General features: G+C 41.9%; 1 long non-coding RNA gene across 1 annotated transcript; it reads left to right on the top strand.

Moving 5' to 3' along the window:
• On the top strand, nucleotides 1-6,423 carry LOC137474287 (uncharacterized). Its single transcript, XR_010999274.1, has 3 exons — nucleotides 1-851; nucleotides 1,119-1,181; nucleotides 3,284-6,423. It is a non-coding gene; the product is annotated as an uncharacterized lncRNA (long non-coding RNA).
• Nucleotides 6,424-6,768: the final 345 nt, after the last annotated feature.

The raw sequence follows: 6,768 nt of genomic DNA, 5'->3' as shown, positions 1-6,768 counted from the left end.
CGGCGGGGGGAGCAGGGCCGGGGCCGTGCGGAGACCCCGACGGCAGGGTCAGGGCTGGGCTGTACTCGTGCTGCAGAACGTGGCTCTGGGCTTAAGGGTGTCCTGCCCTCTTTAGAAATAAATAAATAAAGGGACGAAATTATCTCCGTAATGCGCTTAGAAAAGCAAACAACCTTCACAAGTTTCCACTCGCGGGAGGAGCAAATCCCAAACCTTGTGCTGAGCCGGAGGAGTTTGGGATTGGGGCCCCCGTGGTTTGGCTGTCCAGCTCGTGCTCTGTGTCTTTAGACAATTCTCATTGACTCAGGTAAAAGTTAAATGCCGGGAACTTGCAGAGGTCGCGCAGTTGTTGTTTGGTTTTACTTGATGTGGAGCGCCTTGGGTTAGAATAGCAGAGTTCACACGCGTGCCTCCGCTGATGTACCTGGCTTCCTCTTGCAAAATCCAGACTTCGAGTAAGTGAGCCTTGATGTAGCCTCTGATTCAAAAGCAATGCCGACGTTTCATTTTTGGGTTTGTTGTGGTTTTTGTTGTTGATTTTTTTTGTTTATTTGTTTTTTTAAAGAGAAGTTTGCTCTAAGATATTTGGTGGGATGTATTGGTTTTGCTTTTACCTTCTTTTTGGAGAGCAGTGGGGTTTTTGACTGTAGCTGTTGGGGTTTGTCAGGTGTACTGATTCAGTATTTTGATTACAGTTTTTTAAAGTCACTTAAAGCAGAGTGCCTGAATATATGCAGGAATCTGAAAAATTGTTTTCATTCCTTATCCTTCAGGAATGAAAGAATATCAGATTTTAATTTGACTCTGAAGAGTGAAAAGAAATAGGAGCCCACAGGCTACTGACCTGAGAGGTGATGATCAGTGGGCACCCTCATGGCATGTGAGGAATCTTTTACTGTATCCAATAGAATTGCTGCAATTTTACCTTCTGTGCCATATGTAGACATGTTTTCCTGGCTTTGTTAAGAAATGTCTTGGATAGGAAAAGTCAGATTTGCATAGCTGTGGGAACTCATTTGTTTTTCATAATGTACATGGCATACTGTATGGTCAATTTAAATATTTTTGCTTGACAGAGCTTTAAAAAATTCTGAACACTTATTTCTCAAACATTTCAGGGGAAAACAAGTCCCAAGCCACTAGCTAAGCAGAATTCAGAAGCAAATGTTTACAGAGGACAGGTATCATGCTTTATTTCTTTCTACCTTTTTTTTTTCAGAAAGTTAGTCTGTCTTAAAAAAACAAACAGCAAATGCACACCCCACCATTAACTTGAGTGGACTTGGACCAGGCCTGTGGCCTTGGTGAGGGAATGTTCCCAGGAGAACAGAGCTTTTGGGTGTCTGTCAGATCATCTGTTGTGGACCTGCTTGTGTGAGCTGCCCTCGGGTGCTCTGATCCGCAGTGGAGTCCCTGGTGGGACTCTCCTGGGTTGGAGCAATATGGGATGTCACGCTGGAGTTCAGAGCATGTGCCTGAGATGTGCTCACCTGTTCTTCCTCAGGAGATCTGTGTAGCCTCCCTTGGCTCATCTGTCTTTTTGTCCCCAGACTTTGAATGGTGGGTAGGAATTTTTTTTAATCATTTGGGTTACTGCTGTAGTTTGGGATGGCTCTTGAATCCTGTAGTGACCACAAGGAGCTTAGTCACTGTCTGTGTCCGCTGGATCTGTCTAGGCAGTGGGTTTGCCTTGCTTTCAAAGCTTATCTCCTCCCTACAGATTCAGTTTTTGCTCAGTCTATGTTTATTCCAATAAAAATGTTGTTCTTCCCACCAAGTTTAAGCTGAGCATTAGTTAAAATGTGAAGCCAGTTGATAAACTTTGATATTTGTATTCCAGGAGGTGCAGGGTAGACATGGAAATTGCAATGAAAAGAATTGCTTCTCTGAATGCAGTATTCATCAGCACAAAGCCTGCTAAGCTGATATTATATGGTAAATGGTTTGCTTTTAGTCTCCCAGAAAGAGGCTTTGTGTCTTAGGGTAATGGCAGTTGACATAAATCAAACATACAATTGTCCACAAAATCATTTAATCTTCTCTTGTTGCTCGTTCCAACATATAGCTGCACTTAGAGCAGACCTGCCACTAGTGGTAATTGCATTGCTGTGGCTTGAAAATATGGGTTTGATAAATAACTAGAGTCTAATTTTTGAGATGGGTTGGTGCAGAATTTTTCTAAGTCTGGTGAATAAATAACAGCTTTTGTTGTGCAAAAAATTGCTATACTGGGGTAAGCCAATTTAGTATTGTGGGGTAGGAACTCGGGGAAGAGTTATTTATTTTGTGCTATGAATTTAAATAGTGAACTGTATTTAAGGTGGTAGAGTCTTGTCTTGAAGACTCAGAAATTAGTTTTCAAGTGCAGCAGAGCAGTCTTTATAATTTGATAAGTGCATAAAATCCTGCAAGTCTGTAGTTTAAAACTACAGAATAATTTCTGGCAGTCTCACTGCTCCAGTATTTGCATTGGGAAGTAACAGAACATTTTCCTCTTAATATAAAACAAAACAGGAGCTAGGGGAAGAAATAAATGATCAAGAAAAACTGTTTCCTTGTTGTAAATAATTTGATCAGTATGGGAAGTATTAAAATGGGCAGTTATCATAGTCAATACTGCTGTACTTGTGAAATCAGGTAGTCTTGTAAGGCATGCATTGATATCTCATTAAATACTTCTTAATGATTAAAAAGTGAAGGGAAATGGTGGATCAAGAAAGAATATTAATTTTTATGCTTCAAATATCTGTTTTTCTGGTTTCTTGGTAATTTAGGTGTTGGATTTTGTATTCTGGTTTGAACTGTAGACTTGAAACTTGGCTTGTGTTGCGTGTCTTTAATATTTATACCTACAAACTTGCAAATTTGTTAGCTGACCCATGGTTTTATGAGAGCTACTACTGATCAGATTGTGAAGAAAAGAGAGACCTAGAATTTGGAAGACTACTTCTGTGGGATTTTGATTGTCTAAGGAACAGTTGTCTTTGTTTTTACTAGTAAAAGGAGCAGTGGTTGATTAAAATGGTAGCCTGGTTTTATGGGATTTCACAAGAGTGAGAATGTCCTGAAGTAGTAAAAAGGGAATCAACTATTCACCTTTTAGTAACAGGGAACAGCCAAGATGGAGTAATAGTTTGGTGTGTGCAGGTTGTGCAAACAGATGGAGTTTATCAAAGGTGACAGAATGAATGGGAAGGAGAAAGGGGATAACTCGAATCTGTATGGGAGAGGAAGAGTCTTTACTGTATTGCAACTTATATTAGTTATGTCTCTTATGTTCCAGAGTTTGAGCCTGGCATGCTGTAGAGGAGCTCCAGTCTTAGCAAAGACCTTGGCATGTTGGAGTGTGTTAAATTTCCTTCCACAGAAGGGGAAACAAAAAATATTTTTCTTGTCTTTGACCAGATGAAAGGTTGTGAAACCTTTTTCTACTCCATGTAATAAAGAGAATTGTTTACAATTCTGAGAGCACTGTGTGTAATGTCACATTAAGTACTGCATTTATAAAATGTGCCAAGGTATTTTAGCAATTAAATCTCCTGGTAGGAAAACAAAACCCAGCCAACCATCACCCAGACAAACCCTTGGAAAACTTGGCCTTCCCAGAGAGTTGTACTTGGTTGAAGGCCCTTTTTATGAGCCACTGTAGTAGAATAATGCTTATGAGAAACACAGTTAGAATGAAGATATTGGGTCACACCAAACCGTAGGAGTGGCGAAGACACTCGGCTTCCATTCACAGGAGTGTATGGAAGGGGCAGTAGTCATAGCCTCCATTCCCATAACCAAGGGACAAGGAGGGAATGAAAGTCATCACTTCAGTAGGACACCTGACTACCCTGAATGGCTGCTGAAGGCAGAAACAAGCCAAGGAGCTGGGCAGGAGCAGCTCTGTGTGCTTAGGGGGCTCTGCTGGTGCTACAGGCTCCATGTCCCTGTCCCTGTTGCAACAGAGGGGGAGATAGCTCCCTGGCATGCTTGTGCTGTGCCATGAACTTCTCCAGGATCACTGAGAACCCCACAAAGGACAGATAGGGGGCCTCTTCCTGCCAGATCCCTGCCACTTCGGAGACTCTTGAGTCTGTTCTGTGGGTAAAAGTCTCAGTTTTTTTATTACTTCACTAGTAAAAACCTGCTTAGGTCTGAACTGATAGGTAAATTCCAAAGGATATTTCCTTGTCTGCAGGAGGGCTGTTGTGTACAAACCAGCCAAGATGTGGATGGCCTCAGCGCAGAACCCTTTAGACTTTACTTGGGATTAGATGTCTTAGATTTCCATGGATCACACCTGTGCACAGAGGAGGGGACAGGATGCAGATGTCCCAGTATTGCCCCTTCACTCCCCAGGGCAGAACTACCTCTTTGGCTGATTGGCTACATTTGAACCAGACTCTGGAGAAGGCAGGGGTGATTCATAGGCTGCAGTGTTCCACTATTTCCTATAAAAACTGAGGAAAACCTTTCCTTTCAGGAGAAATTCAGCTTTTCCCATATTAGCCCAGTAGAAATGGCAGACCTTAGACCAATGACATCAGACTCCTTTTTCATTTTGTATATTGGAGAAGTGTTTATTACCTACATTTCTTAAAATTTGGTTTAATTACTTTTTACAATGAACAGTTGCATAATGTCTTCCCTGCCCTTCCCTCTTGCTGGTGCCTTATAAGGGAGGTAACCAGAACGGCAGCCAAATATCAGCCTGATGATGAAAGAATTGTTCCACTTAAAATGTCACTAATTTTTAGCCTGCTGAGTCCTGTATGAAGAGGAAAGCTTAGATTAGTAGCTCCCCAGACAAAAGCCTTGCACTGCATTGTTTAAAGACAGCTGCTGTTTCTTACAACAGAAACAACAGCTGAAGTTAGATTGCTCTGTTCTGTGCTCTGCGGTGTTCACAGATCAGGAAAGGAGAACAAATTTAATCACAAGGAAAGGATTTAGTAGGAGTACCTGTTTCTTCAAACAGTAGCAACTGGATATGTAGAATGAAGCCTGTTTAACAGTAATTAAAAGTATAATTTAACAAGCTGTGAAACCTGGAACTATAAGGGAATTTTGTGTTCTGCGTACGAGGTTCTCTGTGGGATGTGGGATGCAGTCATTCAGCAGTGAGAGCCGTGGCTGGTATAGACAGGTAACAGGCAGCTGTTAGAGCACATTCCCATTCAGTGGAGTAATGGCTGTGGCTTATCAGACACTGGTGTAGCAAATACTCTTGGTGAGACTTAGCAAGGCAGTTTAGAAGGCTGAGGGAACTGGGATTGTTCAGCCTGGAGAAGAGAAGGCTTTGGGGTGACCTCATTGTGGCCTTGCAGTGCCTGAAGGGAACCTACAGGAAAGATGGAGAGAGACTCTTGACAAGGGCCTGGAGTGACAGGACAAGGGGGAATGGCTCCAAAGTGACAGAGGGGAGGTTTAGTTTGGATATGAGGAAGAAACTGTCCCTGTGAGAGGTGGTGAGGCCCTGGCACAGGTTGCCCAGAGAAGCTGAGGCTGCCCCATCCTGTCAGTGTTCAAGGTTGGATGGGGCTGGGATAGTGGCAGGTGTCCCTGCCCATGGCAGGGGGCTGGAATTGGATGTTCTTTAAGGTCCCTTCCAACCCCAACCAGTCTGTGATTCTCTGAAGTAAGGTTGCCTTGTGGTGCAGATCCTATAGTTGCATGTCTTGGAAGGCAGTCAAGTGCGTCGCAGCAAATTCCGACTTTCAAGATAAGGTGAAGGAAAGGAATTGTGTAATTTCTGGTGTCATTAACTTGCATCTTTGTCACTGGTTTTTATTGGTTTTATTTGTGCTTGGTTGGTTCCACTAAAGTGATAAAGAGCTCTGGTTGTACAGGTTGTGGCTGTTCCTTGACTGACTTCCCATATTTCACTTGTGTAAATCAGAAGTTTTATTGTGCCTAAAGAAAATTTCTCTTGCTAAACAAATCTGTCTGCTGATAGTTTAATTTATTGCCTTCACTTCGTGAAATTAGTTATAGCATGTATCTCCATTTCCATGAATGCTGTAGGAAAGGAAATATTAATATTCAGGTTTATTGGGCGGTGGGGAGAGAGGAGAGAAACAAACCAACCAACCTTGGTGATATTGTAAGCACAGTTTCTAGTAAAGTCTTGTTTATTCCTTTCCCCAGTCTTCACAGCCATAGGTAGTCTTAGGAAGTAGTGACTAAGGGCAGAGAATTGAGATTTATTCAAACAGGAGTTCTTCATTAATTAGTCTCTCAAATCTGCTGTGAGCAAAGAATATAAATGACCACTTTATGTTGAAATGTGTTAGATGGTTCCTCTTATGGTTAGTTATTGTATGGACTCTTCTGCTCTGTGTTTAATTTAACAGAGAAGGAGAGATCATATAAAGTCTGTATCACTTGAGCATCTTAGCCTACTTGTAGTCTGGATATGGTGACCTCACTGCAAAATTGCCTAAGTAGCAATTAGAAACTTTTCTGTGGGTTTTTTTCCTTCTTAAAAAAAAAAAAAGAAAAGAAAAAGAAAAACAACAAAACAAAAAAACTGCAAGAGTTATGTTAAGAAAACCTGGAATAATCCCCTGTAAGTTGCTTATTTTTTGTGAAATCTAAGTGAAGTTGAAATTGGACAAAATGACAATAAGCAACAGAGGCTGAGGCTGTGGTTCCCAAGTCCAGTGAATCCCAGACTGCTGTCAAGGCACAGCATGTTCTCAGCCCATCATCCACCTCCCAGCTCTCTGGACCGCATGTTGGAAACCACTAAGTTATGATGAGCTGTGGTGGTAGGAACAA

Source organism: Anomalospiza imberbis, chromosome 5, assembly GCF_031753505.1.
Source record: "Anomalospiza imberbis isolate Cuckoo-Finch-1a 21T00152 chromosome 5, ASM3175350v1, whole genome shotgun sequence".
Taxonomy (NCBI): Eukaryota; Metazoa; Chordata; class Aves; order Passeriformes; family Viduidae; genus Anomalospiza; species Anomalospiza imberbis.
Note: the sequence above shows the minus strand (reverse complement) of the source record. Positions and strands in the feature narration are given on the sequence as shown.